The sequence below is a fragment of the Crinia signifera genome, chromosome 6 (assembly GCF_055691185.1).
Source record: "Crinia signifera chromosome 6, ASM5569118v1, whole genome shotgun sequence".
Taxonomy (NCBI): domain Eukaryota; kingdom Metazoa; phylum Chordata; class Amphibia; order Anura; family Myobatrachidae; genus Crinia; species Crinia signifera.
The window spans coordinates 44,675,857-44,701,166 of NC_139222.1; the positions used below are offsets into that span (position 1 = coordinate 44,675,857).

Here is a 25,310-nt window from a genome sequence, read left to right on the forward strand (position 1 = left end):
TATTTTTATTTAATATAATTTATCAGAAATACACTCTATACTTTGTTAATGTAGTAAATAATTATTCTAGCTGGAAGCATCTGGTTTTTAAAGAAATATCTACATAGGTTTATATAGGCCCATTTCCAACAACTATCACTCCAGTGATAATGGTACATTATGTTTGCTAATCACATTAGAAGACTAATAGATGAACCCTTGTGCATCCAGATGGTAAGATCTGGATGCACACAAAATCACATAAAGGTGCTCATACACTTATCCAATTTGGGCCTATATTGCCCAATTCTGATTGATCGTGACGAGAAATCGGCCCAAATCTTATGTGTTTGACATCCCATCTGAACCGATACGCAGTCCTGTGTGCATCAGGTCGGACCCTAAAGATTGAACTTGCTGCAGGTTCAATCTGTTGGATTGGACCCATCAGCGGCACATTGCAGGTGCTGTTTAGCAACCATGATGTGTTGGTCCGATCCATAGGTGTGTGCCAGCGGTAAAGCACTGCTGGAACAAACCTATGTGAAGGGGCGGGCAGGGTCTGGGCTGTGTGAAGCACCCAGGGGCTGTGAGGGCAGTCCGCAGTGTCTGGGAAGCGCTGAGCAGAATTATAAAAAAAAATCAAAAGATTTGCTTGCCGCTGATTGGCTGAGAGTGCTCTCTCTCTCTCTTAGCCAATCAGCGCCTCGCTGCATTGTAACTAATTGGCTGAAAGAGAGAGAACTCTCAGCGGCCAGAATATCTTTTGAAAAAAAATTCTAATTCTGCCGCCAATGTCAGAAATGTCCGCTCAGCATTTCTCAGACACTGCGGACTGCCCGTCCTGCCGCTTCACCCACAGCCTCCCAGTGCTTCATACAGCCCAGACCACACACTGTTCAGGTTTTTTTTTTTTTCCTGCACCCGCAGCTCCCTGGGAATTACATGGGATAAATTGCAGATGACGGCAAATTTTCCCCCAAACGACGAGGTTCGCCGCTAATGCATTGAGCCGGCTGCATACAGCGGTGACCCTCGCCATCTTGACTGCCAAACTCGCTGTTTCCACCTTGCTGAAAAGACCCAGCGAGGTGGAAACGTTGAGTGCAGAGCGTTCAGTTGAATACTGACCCATGGGCTATGATGGCGAGCTATCGGCACTGCTCATTATCATAGCTCACCATAGGGCATTGAATATACCCTAATACCGATACATTCTCCCACTCAGAGGCGTAACTACCACCTTCTGGGCCCCATAGCAAAACCTTGAAAGGGGCTCACCTCCTAATCAAGTATTTTCAATTCCCCACTGACCCCCGTTCAGTCTGTCCTGTCCACCGCTCACCACAAAGTGTGATTGATGCTGTGTACCTGTGCACTGGAGGAGGCTCTTCTCATCCGTGCAGAGTCACCATCAACTGACAGCTCTGTGTCTCCACCACTCAGAGGACGGAGATCCTCCTCTACATGCGGCTCTTGTCTGGGTCTCCCACTCCTCTTCCACACATCGCTGGTGCCACGTGATTCGCGCCGGGGCTGGTCACTAGATAGTGACGTCAAGCCCCGGCAGCATCATAGTGGGGAGACAGGAGGCTGGATCATTATGTAAGCATTCATTTCCCTGCTCCGTTATGTAAAGCATTGCCGCTGGTGGGGGAGGGGGCATGTGACGACGCTGCTCATTGATGACGCTGCTCATTGTCAGTGCTGACACTGCGACTATGGCACTTCTTAAGTACAAGGGTGCAGGGGATTGCCTGCTGAGCTATGGGGCCCCCCCAAGGGCCCGGGCCCCATAGCAGCTGCATCCCCTGCACCCTCCATAGTTACGCCACTGCTCCCACTTAATTTTTGATTGCAGGAGCTGCTACAGATTGCTGATGGAGCAGGCACCTCATACAGTGGCGTAGCTACGTTTTGGGCGCCCCCCCGCAGTTAGGGGGGGCGCCCATACCCACACCCCGCCGCCCCGTCAAGCACCCCCCCGCCGCGACGTTGCCTATGCTAACCCCCTCCCCCGCAGTCTTACCTATCGCGCTGCGCTGGTCCCAGCGGCTCCGTTCTTCTGCTGAGGACCACCACAAAATGGCCGCCCCCATACAGCAGACAGTTTCACAGAACAGTGTGCTATATGGGGGCGGCCATTTTGTGGTGGTCCTTATCAGAAGAACGGAGCCACCGGGACCAGCGAGCTATGTAAGTCTGCGGGGGATTGGGGGGGTAACTATAGCACCGCAGCCCCCGGCGCCCCCACATGCACAGCGCCCCCCTGCGGTGGCGGGGGCTGCGGTGCTATAGTTACGCCCCTGACCTCATACCATTAGTTCCCACCCCTTCATGACACAATGTGGGTTTTACAGGGACATGAATAGGGTAGAGCTAGATGCGTTAGCCCTGCCCCTCCAAACTGTGATAAAATAATGTAGTGTACACACCAGGACAACCATGAACATGCGCTTGTGAAATTATTTCCATCAAAATCGCACAATGGTCTTACGATGGATTGGAGTACACGATCTGTAACCAATCCAATGTAGATGATGGATTTTTACTGCAGCAGGTAACATCTACAATCCAACTCGGCTGGGGCGTGTATCAGATTGGAATCGTACTGAAAACAGGTACGATTCTGCTCTTTTTCTATACAATCAGTTGCACGATGCATCAACATTGGGGGATTGGAGCCATTATCATCCTGGTATGTTCCCAGCATAAGGGAAGGAAGCAGCTGTCATCACTTGTGTTTGGAGAAGACCAGACACAGGGGGTTATTCTGAAGAAGACGCTGAAAGTACAAACAGCGGGGAAACGCGTTAGAGGTCATCACTCAGCACTGCACAAGTAAAAAGATCCATACAGATACCTACAGCAGACATGGCCACTGCTCTCAGCTTCTACACCGGATAAAGTTGCTTCACAGGTTATTCGGCACCAGCAGCTGGGAGGATTGAAACTCTGCGGATAATACAATTTGTAAGGTACCATTGTCTAAACCAGTGGTCAGGGAACTCGTCCCTCATTACCCTATGCAGTACATGTTTTGCAGGTCTCCTCACAGAATCACAAGTGAAATAATTAACTCCACCTGCGGACCTTATAAAATGTGTCTGTAATTAGTACACCTGTGCACCTGCTGGGTTACAAGCAAAACAGGCACTGTGTGGGGTAATGAGGACCAAGTTCCTTGACCACTGGTCTAAACTGTCTGGCCAGACCTAAACAAATGGACAGCACATAACAGTACAACAACTATGCAATAATACAGTATTCAAAACATCTGGGCACTGTGTCACCTAATAATATTAACAACAGTGACTTATTTAGAACACGGGACCATTTACTAACATTCATTAACGGACATAATAGAAATCACTCCGATTGCCCATATGCTTAATGACTACAATACGTGTGTGCACTTTATAAATACCAATGTATAGCTAATTAATTTGATACATTTTAGGATGTTCTGTCATTTATTGGTGATAATTAATCAATAAATATTATATTATTGACTAATTAACTCAAAGGGCTATTTCACACTGTCCGGCTCCTGCCGGATGGTGAAATACTGCATAGCCAGGAAGCCGTGCCGTGCACAGTAGTTGTGAATGGACACTATTGTGTCCATTTACATGGGACGGCCACGGCCCGGCCGTCCGGTTGCAGCCGGATCCCGCCACTGGAAGGGACGGCTGCCGGGCTGTGGCCATCCCATCCATGATAAACTGATGTGTGCAGCATGGCTTCCTGGCCGTGCAGGTTTTCGCCGCCCGGCAGGAGCCGGAGTGTGTGAAACCGCCCTTACAGTCACTATATACTGTGTGTATATGTATATATATATATATATATATATATATATATATATATATATAATATACACACACACACACACAAGTACCAACACACTCGCCAGTCCTACAAATGTGGTACAAACAGCACCCACTTCCCAGGTTGGGGTGCAGTGGCCTGTGACCACACACTCTAGTAAATACAAACACAGGGGGCCCAGCACTCACTACAACAAACTAACTCACCTTAGCATTAAAATAATCAATTCAATAAATTATGGAGTTTTAGTTCATGAATTGATCAATGCATTTAAGCTTGCAGACCATCGCCAAGGAACCCCATTTCACTGCAAGTCCTACACAATGAATTTTTGCAACGTTTCGGGAACCTTTAATATTCCGTCCTCTAGAAATACAGTACATGAGTACATCTAGCCTGAGGACGGGATATTAAAGGTTCCCGAAACTTTTCAAAAATTGACTGTTGCCCATTGATTGAAGCGAGGGGTAACCAAGTCCCAAGTGTGCGGTATCACAGCATGCATATGTAAGACTTTCTTATACCAGCACCTGGGCAATTGATGATTGAATGGAGTGTGCCGGCATCTCGTGGGAGATAGATAGATATAGTGACAAGGAATCACATATGCTGGATAAGATGATGGGCGGGAATTCAATGAGGCTGATTCGCCAGGTTTTTATGGCGATTTTGTGCTGTAAGGCGAATTTCTGACTAAAACGGTGAATCACCCTATTCAATGACCAGATGGCGAATACATTTCAAGGTTTTTTTCGCCATGATTCACCGAGTAGCAATCGCTATCTTTTTATGGTGAAGTGGAAGGTGAACTTTTAAAATAAAGTGTTTTGTGTTTTACAATTGGTGTCAAAATATCAGGAATTTTATTCTGAGGAGGGGCATGCTATTTTTATTCATGTGCTGTAAGCACATGAATATATATTGAATAAAAAATATATATTTTTTTTTTACACAGACCAGCCAGCAGGGGGCCGGAGCAGAGCCGCTCATTAGATATTCATATATTCACTTCACCCGATCATTACATATTCATGATCGGGTGTAGTGAATATGCCCGGTCCTCTGCTGGCACCCCCGGGGGGCAGCCTGTGCTGCCTGGCACCCGGGGAGCCCACCTCCCCCCCACAAACGTTGTGGGGCAGGCAGGGAGACTTCCATCTCCCTGCCTGCCACCGCCCTCAGGCTCCCTGCGGCGTTCGCCGCAGGAGCTCATATTCGCCGGTCAGGGGCAGCGAGCCCCTGACTCGTTGAATACCGGAGCCGGCGAGGCTCCGGAACGCTGCGACTAGTGGCGAATGTGCAGCGAATCCTAAACAGGATTCGCTGCACGTCGCCGGTATTCACATTGAATACCGCCCGATGTCTAGGTCTTTATTTAGTAGCAGGTACCAATGTAATCAGCATAAGCAAGTATGGTTACAGCATTGAAGCATACAGATGTCACAGCATAGTACAAACTATTCAGCCCCCCTTTCCATAGTAGGCAACTATGGATGATAATGAGTCCTTGTTTTGAGTTTAAGCTTCCCTTGTGCCCTCCCAGAAAGGGCAGCCAGACAAAAGGTAAGTATGTTATCATCGCTGCCACAGATCTCACACCCTGAGACACCAGCAAACTTAACATGGACATCAGACAACAGAGAAGTGTGACACATGTTATAAAATTGGTTTGTTGCCCCTATATTCAGTTTTAACACAACCCTATAATACTCCAGGTGGCATATAAGGACCTGCATCTCCTCCTAATACAGGCTCAGTGGCAAACGCAGGATTTTCAGAAGGGGGTTTCCAGAGGGGTGGAGCAAAGCATGGAGATGGACACTTAGGTGATCCAGTATATGCCGGGTCAGTTATAGATAGACCAAATGTATATAAATAATAATAATAAAAAAAAAAAAAAAATATATATATATATATATATATATATATATACACATACATACATACATACAGGGGCATCAACAGCAGTGTAGACCACTGGGCATTGCAATGTATTGGGGCCCCTACCGATCCTCCGATGTCCTACGAGTGGCAGGGGGTATTATATCAACCGCTCAGCATGTAGGGCCTGGATCAGTAATTTCTACTAATTACCCCTTTACTGCACAGATGGTGGGAGATTGGGTGGGAGAAGGGGGCATTGGGCTGAATGAAGGGGCCCTGATACATAACTTCCAGGGTGGTAGAGGATGTTTAATATGCAGAGGAGGGGTGTATAGTGGAGTGGGCTCATTATTCATTATTTTCTGGTGGGAGGACAGCTTGCTTGACTGAAGATATTTCCAGTTCCTGGAAATAGATTTCTTAGATTTTAATGGAATTAAAAACTAGAGAATCCCACCTACCAAATGGTATTGGGGACTATGGGATCAGAGTTCAGGAGGCAGAGCAATCTGCCCACGAGTATATAAAACTACATACCAGGTGTGTGGAGCTGGAGCAGTAACCAGCTGCTGGAAGGCTGATATCGCTGGTTCTGCGAATAGTAGAGACAAGCTTCTAGTGTCCCTCAAAGGGAGAGAGTCCCTTCCAGCCGTTCACCAACACCGTGCTTTAGATATCAAGGTACATAAGATTAACATACGAACAAAACAATTCACCAAGACCAAATTTTCGCAGCACCTTACCCATCAGCTCATGAGAGACACGGTCAAAGGCCTTTTCCTGATCAAGACTGATCAGGGCCGTGCGCACATTACGATCTTTCACGTAATGGACCGTGTCCCTGAGGAGGGCAAGGCTGTCTGCGATCCAGCGGCCTGGTATACCACAGGTCTGATCCGGATGGACAATCTGTCCGATGACAGCCTTCAGCCTATTGGCCAGTACCTTGGCGAGGATCTTGTAGTCCACGTTCAGAAGAGATCGTGATCATCCCTTCCCTCAGCGAAGGAGGCATTTTTCCCTCCACCACCATCTCCTCATACATCGCTTCTCGGCCTTTTGGCTAAGATCAAGTGTAGTATCTGTTCTTATCAGTGGGTATGGACTGGCCTCTGGCAGAGAATAGAGAAAGGCTGGACTGAGTAGCTGCTCTGATGGGCGGAGGGTGTGGGACCCCTCTTTTTTGCCTGGGAGTGGTGAAAAGTCTGGCTGAGTACCTTCACCTCTGCCTTTGGTAGGAGGTGTTGTTTCTGTAAATCCACTGGTAAGAGGGGGGGAGAAACACTGGGCCTAGTAGTTTGACTCTCTTGACGGGGTTCGTAGCCCCCGAAGGATGAGACAGCGAAAGGCTCAGTCTAGTATCCATTCCCAAGGAGCGGAGAAAGGCTGGGACTGAGTAGATGGCTCCTGTTCCAGAGGTTCGTAGCTTTTGATGGGGAGACCGCGAAAGGCCCAGCTTAGTACCTTAAACTTGGGATCGGAGAAACACTGAGACTGAGTAGATTGCTCTTCCGAGGGGGTCGCAGCCCCTAAGGGAGTCAGTCGACAAGCCCAGTGGAGTACCAATTCCCATGCCAGGGGCTGGAAAATGCCCTACGATGGGAACAGAGAAACCTTGGTCGGACGCTGATCGGTCGGTTGCTTGGAGTCCGAGGCTGCACTGTGCCCCCGGGGAAACTCGGGGGTGCCGAACATGCACGGGTGATCCCAAAATCACCATGCACTAGTAAGCACTTGCACTGCGCACTTTCCCTTCAGGCGACGCTTCACGTCCTTACCTCGTCCTTTTGGATGAGGTAGGACAATTTTTCACACCCCCACCCTGGCTGAGGTATCTTTATTATTTATTTCTCTTCCCCTCTCACGTTTGTCACTTTTCACGTTCCTTGTTTTTTTGTAGTTTGTCACGTTTTTTGGGTAGTGTGGTCGACCCTTTCGGGCCTTCCATTTCCCCAATGTGCCGAAGCTCTCGCCTTTTGGGGAGAGCTTCGTGCCCCCCGAGGACGACCCCGAGCCGCAAGGCAGAGGGAAGTCTACTGAGGGTCTCTCCAAACCTTCGGGTGTGGAGGACCCACCGTCCTAACCCTTCCGGGGGTTGAGGAATGAGGGTCTCTCTAAGCTTCGGCGAAGAGGACCCACCGTTCCCTATTTTCCCCTCTTCGGCCTTATGGTTGAGAGGGGTTAGGGGAAAAACGGGCCCCGCTTCCTTCGGGAGATGTACCATTTCGATCGCACGGCCCCCTTTGCACGTGTTTAGGCACAGCACTGGTGGTAGGGAGCACACCTCGGGCTCCTGAGTTTCTTCAAACTCAAAGGGAGAGAGTCCCAACTTTTGGAATATACCCTCAGAAAAACTGTAAGTCATACACAACCTGAAATATCTGACTGGGAATAACAATTAACAGGCATGGATGGGGACCACTGCTTTGAAGTCAGATATCTCCGGTTACCAAGGGCCGATTTTTACAATTCTTATACCCATGGAAAGAGGGGACCCTCAGCTTTCAGCTGAGGACCCTTAGACTCCTAGGGGGTTTTCTGGGTACTCAGAAACCCCCTCTGCATGCGCTACTGCAGGCTGCTTTCTGCCTACACACACACACACACTCACATATATAGTGGCAGATGGTCAATTAGTTTAGTAATACCACTCAGGTGCATGAAAGGGAGGTGTATTACTGGGTAAGCAAAAAAAAAACATAGATTCCCTCAGCTCACTAAATGGTATTAGTATCCAGCCTAGAACACTACATGATAATAGAATTGAGAGATATTAGTTACATATATTTGCGCAAATGTATGATTTCAGTTTAGACTGAATTTTAGTGAAGGGGTAATAAATGGTTCGATGGCCAGTGTAATAGTACATATCCACTTGCATACAAATGCGGGGATTTACGCAGCGGGGGAGACAGGCAATTGACTGGGTGGTGTTTACCCGTTCACTATGTTGTGAACATGTGCAGCCTAGCGAATGGGTCTGAATTAGGCCCAGTGTATCAGTTTGGGGAAACTTTAAAAATGAATGCTGAAATAATGAAATCTTTGTGTATTTTATGCACTTGGGAACTGATGACTGGAGTACCAAAAGAGCTGCCCATGCTCAATCGGTAATTATCAGTTTTGGTCAGGACCACAGTGTCTTGTCCAGTTACTAGACTAAAGGTGCCTATACACAGCTGCGATGTCTCGCAGCAGTGTACAGACACTCGATACCCTGCAATCCACCCGGAACCTTCCCGCCGGCAGGGGCGCATGCGATCTGTCACAATTTGGTGTGATGGATCGCATGCGTCCCTGTTCCCGCCCATCTCGCCACCAGGAGGGAGGTCGGGCGGCCAGCAGGTCCGACCACCTGCTCGGATCTGATGCACACGGGACCGCGCATCGGACCCAATGGCATGTCAGGGACAGCCGATTTGGTCCGATTTAATAGGCTGACGCGTTTTGCTGGGGGACTACCAGCTTTTTCAAAGGTCTTTGAAAAAGCTGGGAGTCCCCCAGTGAAACGCGTCAGTCACAGGCACCCCACTCCACTATCATCTTCCCACTTGTGGATTACAATTATTTTGGATTCCTGAACCAGGACTTTTGGTAACCTGCCGCAAGCTTCAGCCACTGGGCAGCAAATAAGAACATCAAGCCGTCTGCACCACTCTATGGGGTAATATCATTTAATCTGCAAATTCACGCAGGACTCTTCCCTCCAATCGTGAGTGGTCCACTGAACTGTCCAAGTAAATGGAGCACCTAGTCCATTATTTGGAACAGGTTCCTTAATAAGAGGAATTTATAGATGTGCCTATCCCAGTATCCAGTTATGAAATTAATTTTATCACCCGTCTTTTAAATTGTATTTTACTATGTTTAATCATGTTTATAGTGTCATATTAAATTTATCAAAGATATAAACTAATTATCCAGCACGCTGTGTAGCCATTGGTTATTTCCTCAGAGCGCAGCTTCTTCTTTTTTTTTGTCGATTACCATCATGCAGTTCATTGACTTCATAGTCAATAGTTACAATTATTGGGAGGGCCCTTCTGAGAGAGATCTTTAAATTTTTTTGTCTAGTGTGAAAGGCAGATGTGTCTGAAAATGCCGTGAAAATGTCGATCGCAATCTATCGGTAGCTCCGGACTTGTACAGAGCAAAGTGGGGAGAAAGAAGGTATTGGCTGACTGAGAAGAATGGGCTGCAGACTGGTTCTTCGTCCAGGACAGAGCACGGTAGATAGGTGAAGGCAGCAATTACGGCTAAAGGAAAAAGTGTGCTGGGCTTGGTCCACTGGCCAGCAGAGAGCAAACCCTGTCCAACGCTGAAGGGAGCTGGCCTGGCGTAGTATAATGAGTCGCTAGATTCATCAGCAGCTACAGGCTCTGTTACTGTCCGCAGGCTTGTATGCCCCTAGGGTTTCCAAATGCCTAGACATTTGCCTTGCTTGGCTATGCCTAGGGTTGGCTCTGAGGAGACGTCAGTAGATCCCCGGTAAGTAAGTGTATAAAAACTAGATCCCGGGCTACAAAAGTCTGGCCACCCCTGGCACTGCGGTCATTCTAACAGTACATAAAATTGTATGCTGTACACCATTCAGTTTAAGACAGCTAATATACCAATTTTTAAGAATAAATGTTTTGATGAGACATCTTTGTTTTATTTTTTTGATGATATAGATTGACTAATAGATAAAACTTTGCATTTACACTCACTCTCACATCACTGTCCCCCCTCTCTTTCATAAAGATGCTGCACATCTGCTCTGTAAATTTTAAGTGCCCGAGGGAGACGCTTCTTCCCCTGGCAAGGCTTTTCTGCCTTTAGAAGGCCAGGCAGCAGCAGCTGTTGTGATCCCCTCTTATTCTCAGAGTGAGATTGAGGCTCACATCTTTTAATTACCAGTCTGTGGCTGGGGCATCGGCTTTCACTGAGCTGTTATCCATATTTCTAGCACAGGATACATCACCGGCTGTCTGCCAACTTTAAACCTGCAGCTGCACTCTCTCTGCCATGGGCATGTAGTGGGTCCAAGTGGAATACATACCCTGCATGCACAGACATTACAAATCAACATCCCATTGCCATCTAATATCCACAAGTAGCATGTCTACAAATATCCAGCTGTTCAATGTTTAATGCAGCGTGGAGCTTGGAATATAATTTTCAATGCCCACACTGCAGGAGTTGTACATACTCACTGTAGCTGTCATATTTATATTAATACAGTTATCACTATCGCTACCAGAGTATTGCATTACAGCACAGTTAGTGCCATTTACTCTTTCAAGAATATTGCACAGGAGATTGATAATGGGTAATAAATTAGCTAAGAATACATTATATCCAGACTTCCTTGTATTGTTCAAACTAAGAAAAATGATTTACACAAACAGAAGACACTAGTATTTTAAGTGATTTTTCACTTTATTTTAATTTTATGTTCATTGAAAAATGTGTGTAAACATTATCATTTATTTGAGTATGTGCGGGTGCAAGATAATTACAATGCCAAAAGGCCAGATATGGTACAAGATATATATATATATATATATATATATATATATATATATCTCCTATATATTTGGCTACATCTGTCACTCAAAGTGGGTGTCTGTGTCTATAACGCTCTGTTCCTGGACTTTCCTCTTAATGTGTGATTGCCTTCATCTGTGCTGAACACCTTTCTGAGAAATTAACCTGTTTAAAACAGGTGATGGCAAATACATTAAGGGGAAGTCTAGAAACAGAGCATTGTGTCCCTCCTGGAGAGGGTCATGTTGGGAGGTATGTGACAGAGAACCAGCCCAGTGAGCCCACAGACAGTGCCAGACACCCACTGCCTTCCCATGTTGCCCAGCACTGCTACTCCACAGCCACCAGGTGAGCGCCCCCCTCCCGCGATTTGCGGCAAAACCTCTCCCCCCCCCCGCGAGCCTCCCGCGATTCGCGGCAAAAACACCCGCTCCCCCGTGACCCCCCCTACCGCGATTTGCAGCAAAAACATCCCCGCGACCCCCCCTCCCGCGATTCGCTGCAAAAAGATCCCCCCCACGACCCCTCCCGCAATTCGCGGCATAACCACCACCCGCGACCCCCCCCCTCCTGCGAATCGTGGAAAAAACACACACCCCAGCGACCTCCCTCCCGCGATTCGCGGCAAAAAGAACCCCCCCGCGACCCCCCCCTTGCACGATTGGCGGCACCCCCCCTGCGACCCCCCTCCCGCGATTCGCGGCACCCCCCCCCCCCCGCAATTCGCAGCAGCCCCAGGATTAAATGGCACATGCAAAACACTGACATGGCTATGGTCGACAATGAAAAAGGTTGACGTGAGTTTTTGAAGATTTATTTTTAATTTTTTTAATTTTTTCATATTCATTGTCATGTGTCGACATGGACACCAATGAAGTGGCACACTTATGTCAACATTTACATGTGTCGACCTTTCTGTGTTGGTTTTTTCTTGTGGCGATTCGCGTCACACCCCCCCGCAACCCCCCCTCCCGCGATTCGCGGCACCCCCCGTGACCCCCCACCTCCCGCAATTCGCGGCAACCCCCCACCGGAACCCCTGTGAACCCCGCCCTCCCGCGATTCGCGGCACCCACCCCCGCGACCCCCCCTCCCGCAATTCGCGGCACCCCCCCGTGATTCGCGGCAGCTCCAGAATTAAATTGCACATGGAAAACACTGGCACGGCTGTGGTCGACAATGAAAAAGGTTGACATGAGTTTTTGAAGTTTTTTTGTCATTTTTTTAATATTTTCATATTCATTCTCATGTGTCGACATGGACACCAATGAAGTGCCACACTTATGTCAACATTTACATGTGTTGACCTTTCTGTGTTGATTTTTTTCTTGTGGCGATTCGCGTCACACCCCCCGCAACCCCCCCTCCCGCGATTCGCGGCACCCCCCGTGACCCCCCCCCTCCCGCAATTCGCGGCAACCCCCCACCGGAACCCCCATGAACCCCGCTCTCCCGCGATTCGCGGCACCCACCCCCCGCAACCCCCTCCCGCAAATCGCGGCACCCCCCGCGATTCGCGGCAGCCCCATGATTAAATGGCACATGCAAAACACTGGCACGGCTATGGTCGACAATGAAAAAGGTTGACATGAGTTTTTGAAGATTTATTTCATTTTTTGAATGTTTTCATATTCATTGTCATGTGTCAACATGGACACCAATGAAGTGGCACACTTATGTCAACATTTACATGTGTTGACCTTTCTGTGTTGATTTTTTCTTGTGGCGATTCGCGTCACACCCCCCCGCAACCCCCCCTCCCGCGATTCGTGGCACCCCCCGTGACCCCCCACCTCCCGCAATTCGCGGCAAACCCCCACCAGAACCCCTGTGAACCCCGCCCTCCCGCGATTCGCGGCACCCAACCCCGCGACCCCACCCTCCCGCAATTCGCGGCACCCCCCGTGATTCGCGGCAGCTCCAGAATTAAATTGCACATGGAAAACACTGACATGGCTATGGTCGACAATGAAAAAGGTTGACATGAGTTTTTGAAGTTTTTTTTTTCATTTTTTGAATATTTTCATATTCATTCTCATGTGTCGACATGGACACCAATGAAGTGCCACACTTATGTCAACATTTACATGTGTTGACCTTTCTGTGTTGATTTTTTCTTGTGGCGATTTGCGTCACACCCCCCCCCCCACCCCACCCCCCCACCCCCCCACAACCCCCACTCCCGCGATTCATGGCACACACACACACACACCTCCCCGCGATTCTCGGCACCCCACCCCGTGACCCCCCCTCCCGTGATTCACGGCACACCCCCGCGACCCCCCCTCCCATGATTCGCCGCAACCCCCACCCCGTAACCCCCCCTCCCGCGATTCGCGGGACCCACCCCCGCGACCCCCCCCTCCCGCAATTCGCTGCACCCCCCCGCGATTCGCGGCAGCTCCAGAATTAAATTGCACATGGAAAACACTGACATGGCTATGGTCGAGAATGAAAAAGGTTGACATGAGTTTTTGAAGTTTTTTTTTTTCATTTTTTGAATGTTTTCATATTCATTCTCATGTGTCGACATGGACACCAATGAAGTGCCACACTTATGTCAACATTTACATGTGTTGACCTTTCTGTGTTGATTTTTTCTTGTGGTGATTCGCGTCACACCCCCCCACCCCCACCCCCCCGCGACCCCCCCTACCATGATTCGCCGCAACCCCCGCCCCCGTAACCCCCCTCCCGCGATTTGCGGCAACCCACCCCGCGACCCCCCTCCCGCGATTCTCTGCAATCCCTCCCCTCCCGCGATTCGCAGCATCCACCCCCCCACAACCCCCCCTCCTGCAATTCGCGGCACCCCCCGCGACCCCCCCTCCTGCAATTCGCGGCACCCTCCGCGACCCCCCCTCCCGCGATTCGCGGACACCTAAGTTGCAATACAGGGCATCTTTCATACAATTCTAACCATATTTCTCATATACAAACGTTCACAAATTAAGGGGGCGCAGCCCCTTACGACGGTGTGAAGAGCGCCCGTAGGGCGCGATGAATCACCTAGTATATATATATATATATAGATAGATACAAATTACCCTGTTGGATGGGGGATGGATAGGATGTGGGAAACCATTGTAAAATGGCGCCCTTTAAGGTGACCTTAAGGATTAGGTCAAACAAGCCTTCAAGTAATTCTTAAACTTTCTAAAGTAAATAAAGTAAAATCCATAAATTTCAAACGTTTATTAAAAGTTTCTTTTTCCACTCGGTATTGGTGGTTGGCTCAGACCATTAAAAGGTTCAGATATTTCAACATAGCAAACAGAGGGTGACATTTAATAGGTAGTGATTTTAGGATTTTGTCGATTTTTAGCGCAAAATCGTACGTTTTTCCGAAATCGCCAACTTAATGATATGCGAACTGCGGCAAAAATCGCACATTCTGAAGTGGCGATTTCTCAATTCGCATCCAGATGTTTTCCCATTGGAAAATATACAATTCGCAAATTTAATGGGGTGCGAATTTGGAAATCGCCCCCAAAAAATGTGCAAAAATCGGCAAAAAAATAGACCAGGTTCTGACTGGCAAACAAATCCCCAGGATTTTATTAAACCAGCACCAGGCTCAAGGGCCGGTCCTGGTTCCCAAAATACGAGGGACAAAATGAGTAGGGGTCCCCCGTATTTCAAGAACCAGCACCGGGCCCAACCAGCCAGCAGGGTAATGCCACAGCCGGGGGGAGACTTTTTATACAAGTCAGGCCAAAGCATTCATCCCCCTGACCGGTCAGCATGGGCAGGGGTCCTGGGGGAGTGGGGACCCCCCCAAAGAAGGGGTCCCCCCCCTCCAGAACTTACCTGCCCATGCTGAAGCCCGGGGCTGTCCTCGATGCCCCTGGGCGGTCGGCATCGAGCTGATACTTGTGTAAAAAAAAAGATGATAAACTATTATCTAATACCGTGGAACTATGAGTCCCAGCAAGCCTCCCCAGCATGCTGGGACTTGGAGAACCACAAGTCCCAGCATGCGGGGCATTAAAGGGCCCGCTGGCACTTGTAGTTTCACAGTAAAAGAAATAGTTAAATAAACACACTGACACCCATTTAAAATAAAACTTTTATACATACAAAGCCCACACATACTGATACTTACCTATCTTGAGCCCAGTGGCGTAACTAGATACATGTGGGCCCCATAGCAAAAGTTTGTAAGGGCCCCTATTCATCAACTAATTCTAAAAAATGTATATAGAACATGATACTTTGACAAGCAAAATGGGCCCCTCTCGGCCCCATAGCAGCTGCACCCCCTGCACCTATGGTAGTTACGCCCTTGCTTGAGCCCGTCGGTAGGTCCCTGGGTCCGGTCTGGGTCCTTGGTTCCAGGGCTGGTCCGGGGCTCCAGGGCTGAAGAGTCCGGGGTCCTGGATCCAAAGAAATCCATGGGGACCTGTGGAAGGAAATCCTACTCACCCAGGTCCTCTAGCGAAGATCCCGACATATTCTCCATCTTCTCCGTCTCCGCCATCTCCGCCGCATCAGCCGCCGGTACATGATGGGCTTTGAGAGGCGCAGAGATGTTTCATCTTCTGCGCCTCTCATCCAAATGATTCTATTGGCCGCCTAGTGGCCAATCAGGGGGCGAGAAATTCGACTCCTGATTGGCCGCTAGGCGGCCAACAGAATCATTTGGATGAGAGGCGTGGAAGATGAAACATCTCTGAGCCTCTCAAAGTCCATCGTGTACTGGCGGCTGATGCGGCGGAGACGGAGAAGATGGAGAAGATGTCGGGATCTTCACCAGAGGACCTGGGTGAGTAGGATTTCCTTCCACAGGTCCCCATGGATTTCTTCAGATCCAGGACCCCGGACTCTTCAGCCCTGGAGCCCTGGACCAGCCCCGGAACCAAGCCACCAGACCGGACCCAGGGACCTACCGACGGGCTCAAGATAGGTAAGTATCAGTATGTGTGGGCTTTGTATGTATTAAAGTTTTATTTTAAATGGGTGTCAGTGTGTTTATTTAACTATTTATTTTACTGTGGAACTACAAGTGCCAGCGGGCCCTTTAATGCCCCGCATGCTGGGACTTGTGGTTCTCCAAGTCCCAGCATGCGGGGAAGGCTTGCTGGGATTCATAGTTCCACGGTATTAGATAATAGTTTATCATCTTTTTTTTTACACAAGTATCAGCTAGATGCCGACCACCCAGGGGCATCGAGGACAGCCCCGGGCTTCAGCATGGGCAGGTAAGTTCTGGAGGGGGGGGGGGGCCTTCTTTGGGGGGGTCCTGACTCCCCCAGGACCCTTGCCCATGCTGACCGGTCAGGGGGATGAATGCTTTGGCCGGGGGGGACTTGTATAAAAGGTCTCCCACCGGCTATGGCATTACCCTGCTGGCTGGTTGGGCCTGGTGCTGGTTCTTGAAATACGGGGGACCCCTACTCATTTTGTCCCCCTGTATTTTGGGAAACAGGACCGGCCCTTGACGGGGGCGCTGCCCTAATTTGCATAAACTGGGACATCATTTACATACGCCACACCCCCTTTCCGTGCAGGAGGTTTTTACTTTAAAAAAGTTGGGAGCTATCCATTATGGGAACTTGCGTGGGTTTACTCCGAGTGCACTGGTTTCCTCCCACAATCCAAAAATATACTGGAAGGTTAATTGGCTCCTAACAAAATTAACCCTAGAATGTCTGCATGTACATGTGGTAAGGAATATAGAATGTACATGTGGGGCATGGGCTGATGTGAATGTCTGAATATTCTCTGTAAAGCGCTGTGGAATATGTATGTGCTATATAAGAAACTTTTAATAAATAATGTTCCTGGTTAAAGCAAGGAAAAAACAATAGTACAGTAGGTTCCTGGTTTACTGCAGGACCATCCTCAATTACTATGGCAGTCAACTTGGTACATTTAAGGCCCATACACACTGGGCGACTTTGAGCTGAAAGCTGCTCAAAACAGCTAGTTTGAACGGCTTTCAGCTCAAAGCTGCCCAGTGTGTATGGCCCGGCGATGAGCGGTGATGCCCTCTCCCGCATCATCACCCGGAAAGAAGCTCATCTGCTGGTATTACCACCCCCTGCTGTCGAGGCCGGGCAGGGGGACAGCCGATCCGTGTGTATGCACTGAGCGGCTTTCCCCCCCAGCGATGATAGCGATCATCGCTGTCCAAACACACTGGGCATAATCGCCCAGTGTGTATGGACCTTTAGAAAGACATATTGGGCAACCCTCTAACCTTTGCAAGAAGCACACATGCTGTGATAAAGATTATGCTAGTATTGTGCTAGTTGGGATCAACGTTAAATTTGAAACTGACTTTTATTTGAAAGGCACTTTAAAAAAAAACCCAGATAAGATGCACTCTCAGATGGTTAGACAAAACCTCAGTGGCTGGCTACTACACCTCTTAAATACAGGCCCTTCATGCACCAGTCCGACACTGCAACTGCTGTCCGTTAATCCACTATATATAGCAGTAAATCTTCCCAACACTATTTACCTCCATCTCCCGCGATGGGGGGTCCGAGGGTCAAATGAAGCGATCTCTGCATTTTAGCTCCACCCCTGCAGTGCAATGCCTGAAATACCGGCATTGCACAGCAGGGGGGAGGGGCTAAAATGATGCAATCATTCTAGACACCCCCCCCAATAGGGCAGCCCGTCCATGGCTCCACCCCCAAACCTCCCCCTTTTTGCTCCCGGCAATGGCCCGGGATACGGTCATTGGGTCTACAGCAAGTTGGTCGACAAGCATTGGGTCGACATGGGGATAGGTCGACATGGGTCAAGGTCGACATGGGGATAGGTCGACATGGGTTTAGGTTGACACAAGCATTCAGTCGACACAAGCATTAGGTCGACAGTCAAAATGTCAACATGGGGTTTTTCACTGTCCTTTTGAGTCGACATGTGCCGACAGGCGGTATTTCAGGCCCTACCATCCACTAGGGCGTGGTGGGAGACTAAAATAGTGTGCCGAGCGCAGCAAGGCACTGTGTTTGAAGCACGAGGGGATGCAGTGCATTGGAAACTGTGTCCATGTAGACTGTGTAGATATTCAGGTAAAAAAACAGTGAAAAACCCCATGTCAACCTTTTGACTGTCGACCTAGACCCTGTCGACCTATTGCTTGTGTCGACCTATTGACCTGTCGACCTAAACCCATGTTGACCTAGCCCCATGTCGACCTTGACCCATGTCAACCTAGAACCATGTCGACCTAATGTTTGTCGACCAACTTGCTGTAGACCAAACGATCCCAAACCCAATGGCCCCGCCCCCTTGCCACACTGAGAGGGCAGCCACAAAGTCGGCAAATATGTATTTACTACACCACAACACCACACTACAACAATTCTGAGGGCATGGGACTTAATCAGCCCTGTTAACACATGTTCACACTGAATTTCAGTTTTCCACACAAACGTATTGACGCATGCTTGCCAACTCTCTGGGAGTAGACAAGGGGGAGGGCTTTCATAGGGTTCCTACTTTTATGGGTGACCCAGTGCCTCCTGGCCATTCTGGAAGATTAGGCAAGTATTAGGCACTTTGACATCAATACACTTTAATCAAAATAAAATGCTAAAGTATCAGTTTTACCACAATACAACCGGTTGCACTAGTATGCAAATCACAACTTCTTAAACATTCTAATGACACATTTGTGCCAGTGCTAGCGCAAAACATATAATGAACACGCCCTGTACACATACCATACTTGTGTACCCTCCCGGAATGGCCTGGAGGCTCTGGAAAATTACATGGCCCCGAGAAAAGGTGGGCAAATCCCCTGTATCCCCCGTGACTACTTACAAAACAGTGGGCAGACAAAGGGAGACCTAATGACGCATTTCATGCTGAATGTCATCATCACAGCCCGCTATACAGTGCCGGAGGGGAAAGCAAAGTCAGTAACTTGCTTGTCTCATACTGAAATGTCACCTTATACAATTTCTACCCCAAAGGGATGCAGGTACCCATAGTCAAAAAACACTGACAAACTCTTTATAAACAAGTTAAAAATAATATCAAGGCAGAAAGCAAACTCTTCCCTGCTACAGGTTATAGTTAACAAGCTATAGCTCACTAATACCACTTTTACACCACCGCAAAAAACGGGTCAGTGGCAGGTCAGACCCGGATCAGCGGCAGTGTAAATGGGGTCAACCCAGGGCCGGCGCCACCACTAGGCAAACCTAGGCATTTGCCTAGGGCGCCGGCCACTGGAGGGCGGAAAATGCCGCCCGGGTACCTGTCCTAGCTACGGCGCTATCTATTTAAATCTGGCGGCGGAGGCAGCGGGGGTCCCTGCAGTCTATTAAAAATCACGAGCGCTATCCGCCGGGCTATGCGGAAGCGCTTCTAGTGTGAAAACTCTGGCAGCACGGCGCACGCTGATCTCAGCCAATCAGCGTGCTGCCAGGGTTTTCACACTAGAATCGCTTCCGCATAGCCCGGCGGATAGCGCTCGTGATTTTTAATAGACTGCAGGGACCCCCGCTGCCTCCGCCGCCAGATTTAAATAGACAGCGCCGAACGACAGGTACCACCCCACACCCACCCCCCCCCACCCCCCCCCCCCCCGGCACCGGGGCGCCCCCAGCCCGACTCGCCTGGGGCGCTCCGGTGCCTTGCACCGGCCCTGGGTCAACCCGGGTCAACCCGTGACCTGTGTGGAACACAGCTAGGACTCGTGTAGAGGCCAGTGTAAATGGTCCCAGCACGGGTTGGTACATTGGCGAGCGGCAGTTCTTCATACCTCAGAAGTCAGCGGCAGCAGGGAGAGAAGATGGCCGTATACCCTCCATGCGCTTTCCGGAAGCCATCGGCAGCGAGGAGACAAGAGAGCGCCACACACAAAGGTGGGGCCATGAGGCACTGGGGAGGCAGCGGGGTCCCTGTGGTGGATAAGCAGACAGCACCGGGGTCCCTGCGGCAGATGGGAACTAGTAGCGCCACTACTAGTTCGCAGGGACCCAGCCGCTGACTTCCCATTTACCTCAGGGACCATGCCGCTGCAGGGGGGAGATGTGTTGCTGCTGATGCGGGGGAGGGGGGGGGAGTGGGGGAGATGTGCTGCTGCTGCAGGGGGGTGTGGGGAAGAAGTGGTGCTGCTGTTACAGGGGAAAGCACAGAGAGAGATGTCCGCTGCTGCAGGGGGCAGCACATGGGTGATGCTGTGTGCTGCTGCATGGGAGGATTGGGGCTGGAGGGATACTTGATAAAGGGGTTGTAGCCCCAAAATGAGCCACTGATGACCATTTTTAATGACATCCGCAAGAAAAAGCAAGGCTGACCCAGGTTCAGTGTAAATAGTGCAGACCCAGGTCGAAGTGCTGTAATTGGGTATGAATCTGGGTCTGACCCTGGAAACTTCAGTGTTCAAAGACCAGGAATTTTAGTGTGAAAGGGATATGAATTAATCCTTGTAATGAGCACAAAAGCTTTGCAAAGGTGAAAAAGCAGAGAGCTGCATGTATCATTAATAAGCACAATACCGACTTTATTAAACAAAGTAGCACTACAGGCAAACTTCAGTCATTAAATAAAACAACATTATCAGGCGCAATATAATATATTAGCAAGATGTGTACTAAAAATATAGTTCATAGGTGTAATAATTTCAGAAATATTAATATAAATGAAATCTTCTCCCATTGACCAGACTGTCATTCCACTGTCATTTCTTTTTAGTACGTCCCTTTTGCAGCTCCCAATGGGTGAAACGTACAGTCTTAACATGGCAGGTAGGAGCTGATTGGTGGTTTATTACTCTCCATTTTATCACTTTCCAAACTTAGTATATCTGGCCCAGAGGGAGCTGGATAACTAAAAAGCACCAAGTGTTTAATTTTGCAATAACTTAGAGAGTGCAGTACAATAGAAAATGTTTTAATATTTCACATAAATGTAATACCCCTTTCTATGTAGATATGTATATACCCTGATTTAGTAAGGTGAAAATACTGCAAGTGATTATACCAATATATACCAAAGTGTTGTTCATTAATTAAGACAGCTTTGACAGTATGAGTTCCGTTGTATATGAACATATTGGTGGGACATCCCCTATTTCTACAACAATGGAACCTGTCACTTGATATAAACTATGACAGACTATACTATCTCCACTGCGGCCAGGGGAGAGACTACAGCGTGACTGTAGGATGCTCTGTTATTGTTAAATAAAGTTGGGGTGCGCGAGTGCCCCAAGGAGACAGTTGCCAGCGGAGAGAGAGGGGATAAAAGGCGGGGGGAGAGAACTTTCTGGAAGCTGTGAGTACACGGGAGAAGGACGAGGAGAAACGAGGCAGAGCTACGCAGCACAGGGTGACGGACAGCGGTGCCGGAGTGCAGGGTATACTCACCGGAGGTCTGGTGCGGTATCCCACGGCATCACGTCGACAGCGGAGATCACTGATATCTTCTACATTGCCAGTGGAGCCGTCAGCTCGGGAGGTGTGATCGTGTGACGCCGCGTCATTGGGAAGGCGGCACCTCCATTACCGGGCGGTGATTCGTCATCAGAGGCGGAGGGGAGGGAGTATATACCCTGCCCCTCGCTGAAATAAGAAAACGGAGATCAACGAGGGGTGAGTGTTGTGAGGGTTGTACCAGCCCACTAGCCCAGCCCAGTAACTCGGTCAGACCAACCCCTAAAGCTGTATAATGTCTCAGCTACCTACGCTGGATAGGGACAGCTGTCATATAGACAGACAGCGCATTGGATATTGGTAGGGATAATGCGGAGGAGGAGTTTCCCTGTGTCCTAGCTCGGAGGAGCCATTAAAGAGAGTATTGGTCACCAGCATCTGAGACGACTAATTACCCCTGTGAGGTCACAGGCTGCGCATTGTTGGATACATAGTTCCAGATAGTAATTGGTTACAGAGCAGCGAACGGATAGAAAGTACCTATATGCATCTTAGCACCACCAAGTCAGCTTAGAGGGACATACATTCACGGTATAACAAAAGATATTAAGGAAAAGAGTGAACGGCAGTTCATCCGTGTTATAAACTATACTGATGCTAATTTATTATCCCTGTGCGACCGCAGTCCTTATCCCTATTGATTACTGTTTGTACAGCCTCCTGGAGCCTGGCATAGACTGTAGGTCATTGAAAGTAGTCCCTCACAGCCATTTGTTCAACTATCATCGTACATAGCTATACTACTGATACAGAGAGAGTTAAACCCGGTGTATAAACCAGGGGACACCTCTCTGCTACCTTACAACAAAAAAGGAGCTGACCTAGTGAACAGTCTGGGGAAGTCTAGGCTACAGATTTGTCATTACTCAAGCTAAACCCGGTTCTCCAAGAGCCTGGGGACGCTCGGTCAAGTCATCAGAAAAGTAGGAGTTATAGAAGAGACCGCTAATTATAGTCATTAGCTGTCTACAGCAAGTATATACTGTCATAACCATATACTCGAGAGAACAGGGGTAGAAACCGGAACCCAGAGATATAGGAGAACAGAGACGATCTAGGATAAGGAGCGAGTCAGCTTAACGGTGGTGAAGTACTTAATAGAGCTAAACCCGGTTCTCCAAGAGCCAGGGGACGCTCTCTCAATACTACATCCACAGGATATAGCCAGAAGGAAATCTAGCATTGTTGCTGCTGTAATAGCTGCCACTATATAATTAGTACTCTGAGAGAGGAAGCAGTAACCCGTGAAGTCCAGGACTGATAATTGCATCTGTATCTACCCAACTGAGGAATACCGTAATACTTACCGTTGGTTTTAACAAACTTGATCCTATTGACTTGTGTGCCGACTTTGTTACGGGAGGTAATTGGGTGATTACCTTTAAGGGAAATAAAGTGCTGAGTTAGTTAAGGTATAAGAACAGGAATATTTATATAGTTAGGATTATTGCGCAATAATCTAAAGAGTGTAATGTATAAGTAGTCTAGGGAGTAATAGCATACAGTAATTGAAGCAAAATAGTATTACCTAGTACAGTATAACAGTTGTGTATGTTGTGTTCTAGATAAAGATAGATAGAACACTCATTGTTACTAACCCATTGTAATAGATTATATACCTTGTCGTATGTATTGTAGTAAGAAGTCTTAAATAAATTGTTATATTGTTCACTTTCATTGATATAGTTTTTGGGTGATTCCCCAAGCTCACCCAACTAGTAGTCACCAACCATAAGTGCATTGGTGATTGGTGTTAATTACAACCGACACTACTTGGGGTGGAGGCACTGCACAACCATATTGCGGAAAACAGCGTTACATCTGGAGGCACTGCTGAGATCCACCGAACCAAAATGGAACACCTAACTTCTTCAGAACTTCAGGAGTGGATGCAGCGCCATGGATTATTTGTGGATTGTAGTTTTGCACTGGCAGGACAGTTTGACAATATGTCTGACGACGAAATTCTGGAAGAAGTCGATAAACTGTATGGAGTACGTCGACCCAAATTGATTGATAAAAAATCCAGAAGTGAAGAAGGAGATGTGTGTGCAGTATTGATCACTAACCTTAACAAATTGGATTCCACCTTAATACCGGCCCAGATTATAACATCCCAATCACCCACTCAAAGGTGGAAGATTATCTGGCCGGGAAGTACTGGTGAGGAGCAGAGAGAGATACAACTGGAAAGTTATGCTACTCAGGCTGGAAATGGAGATAGGGGTAACGACTCCCATACTGGTCTGCATTTAGATACTGATGTAACTAGGGAAACGGACACAGAACCGTCGGTGGATAAAGTGATGGATCGAGTGGTTAGCCAGATGGAAAGGTGGCATTATGAAGGTGGATATAGGCGATTACGTATATTTTCTGGGTTGTTACCAGTTCCGACAGGAGAAGAAAATTATGAGGCTTGGAGGGAAACGGCTACACAGCATTCGGAAGAGTGGCGATGTCCGGAGCATATAAAAAAACAACGCATTGTAGAAAGTCTTAGAGGGCCTGCCATGGGCATCATACAAGCTACCAGGAGGAGTAATAGTAACTGTACGCTCAAGGATTATTTTGATGCCCTGGACTACTCATTCGGAACATTAGAGGATGTAGGAGATCTATTATCCAGACTAAACCACACCTACCAAGAGCCTAATGAGACACTTACTAATTTCATCTATCGCATAAATAAGATCCTTTACAAATTATTAGACAAAGGGATTCTGGGGGCAGAAATGGATGAGAAACGACTGAAGTATGTGTTGCGGGGAGCGTTGACATCAAACCCAGTGGCCCAACGGCTTAGGTGTACTATATCCAAAGACAAAGCACCGACTCTGAGTGAGCTCATAAAAGAAGTGAAATTGGAAGAAGTGCAAATTGAAAACAGAGAAAAGACCCTCAAAAGAGTCAAGGTGGTAATTCCAACTAATGAAGCACCTTTGGCCTCTGATCGGTTATACAAGCTTATGGAAGAGCAAAATAAGAAATTGGATTAACTAATAGCCTTCCAGATTCCCACTGACCCAGTGACTACTGGAGCCTCTATAAATCGGGGAAGAGGTTACAATCGAAGATTGGATGACCGAGGGAACTATAACTATACCTGTTACAGTTGTGGTCAAATGGGCCATCGTAGTTTTGAATGCCCACAACGAAGATATAGCCGACGAGGACCTAATCCTGACTCCCGGGATTCTACACCGTCGGGAAATGTACAAGGGACGCCGATGAACCCCGCATCGACTCCCAACTTATAGATGTAACTTCAATGGGGAACACACAGTGGTCTGGTTTGATACACCAGGGACTGGTTGGAGACGCCCCAATGGTTCCCGCGTTAATAAATGGACAGTATTGTAGAGTGTTATTGGACAGTGGATCACAAGTTTCCATAATCTTCGAGGGTTGGTACAATCAACATATGGCGGAGATACCCTTGAACCCTATAGATGGACTAGTGATATGGGGACTGAGTAATCAAAAATACCCCTACTTGGGATATGTGACCACTCACCTTCAGTTTATGGACGATACGGCCAAGTATCAAAACCCGTTGCCCTTTCTAGCTCTCGTATGTCCGGATCCTCCCTCGGGACAAGAGGTGGTGTCTGTAATTGTGGGGACTAATTCACATCTATTCAAAACATTGTCTAAGTGGTGCCAAAACCAAGATAACATACTCTC

At 48.3% G+C, this 25,310-nt stretch overlaps 1 long non-coding RNA gene and 1 pseudogene across 1 annotated transcript in view; one reads left to right on the plus strand and one right to left on the minus strand.

The window, feature by feature from the left end:
* Positions 1-2,230: 2,230 nt before the first annotated feature.
* Positions 2,231-25,310, minus strand: part of LOC146006935 (uncharacterized) — a 28,604-nt gene continuing 5,524 nt past the window's right edge. Inside the window, exons 3-6 of the long non-coding RNA XR_014444133.1 lie at positions 22,931-23,002; positions 21,558-21,752; positions 2,847-2,934; positions 2,231-2,764 (exon numbers count right to left, since the gene is read on the minus strand). This is a non-coding gene — a long non-coding RNA (uncharacterized LOC146006935). The remainder of the gene's footprint in view (positions 2,765-2,846; positions 2,935-21,557; positions 21,753-22,930; positions 23,003-25,310) is intronic.
* Positions 6,735-6,954, plus strand: LOC146012735 (U2 spliceosomal RNA; annotated as a pseudogene).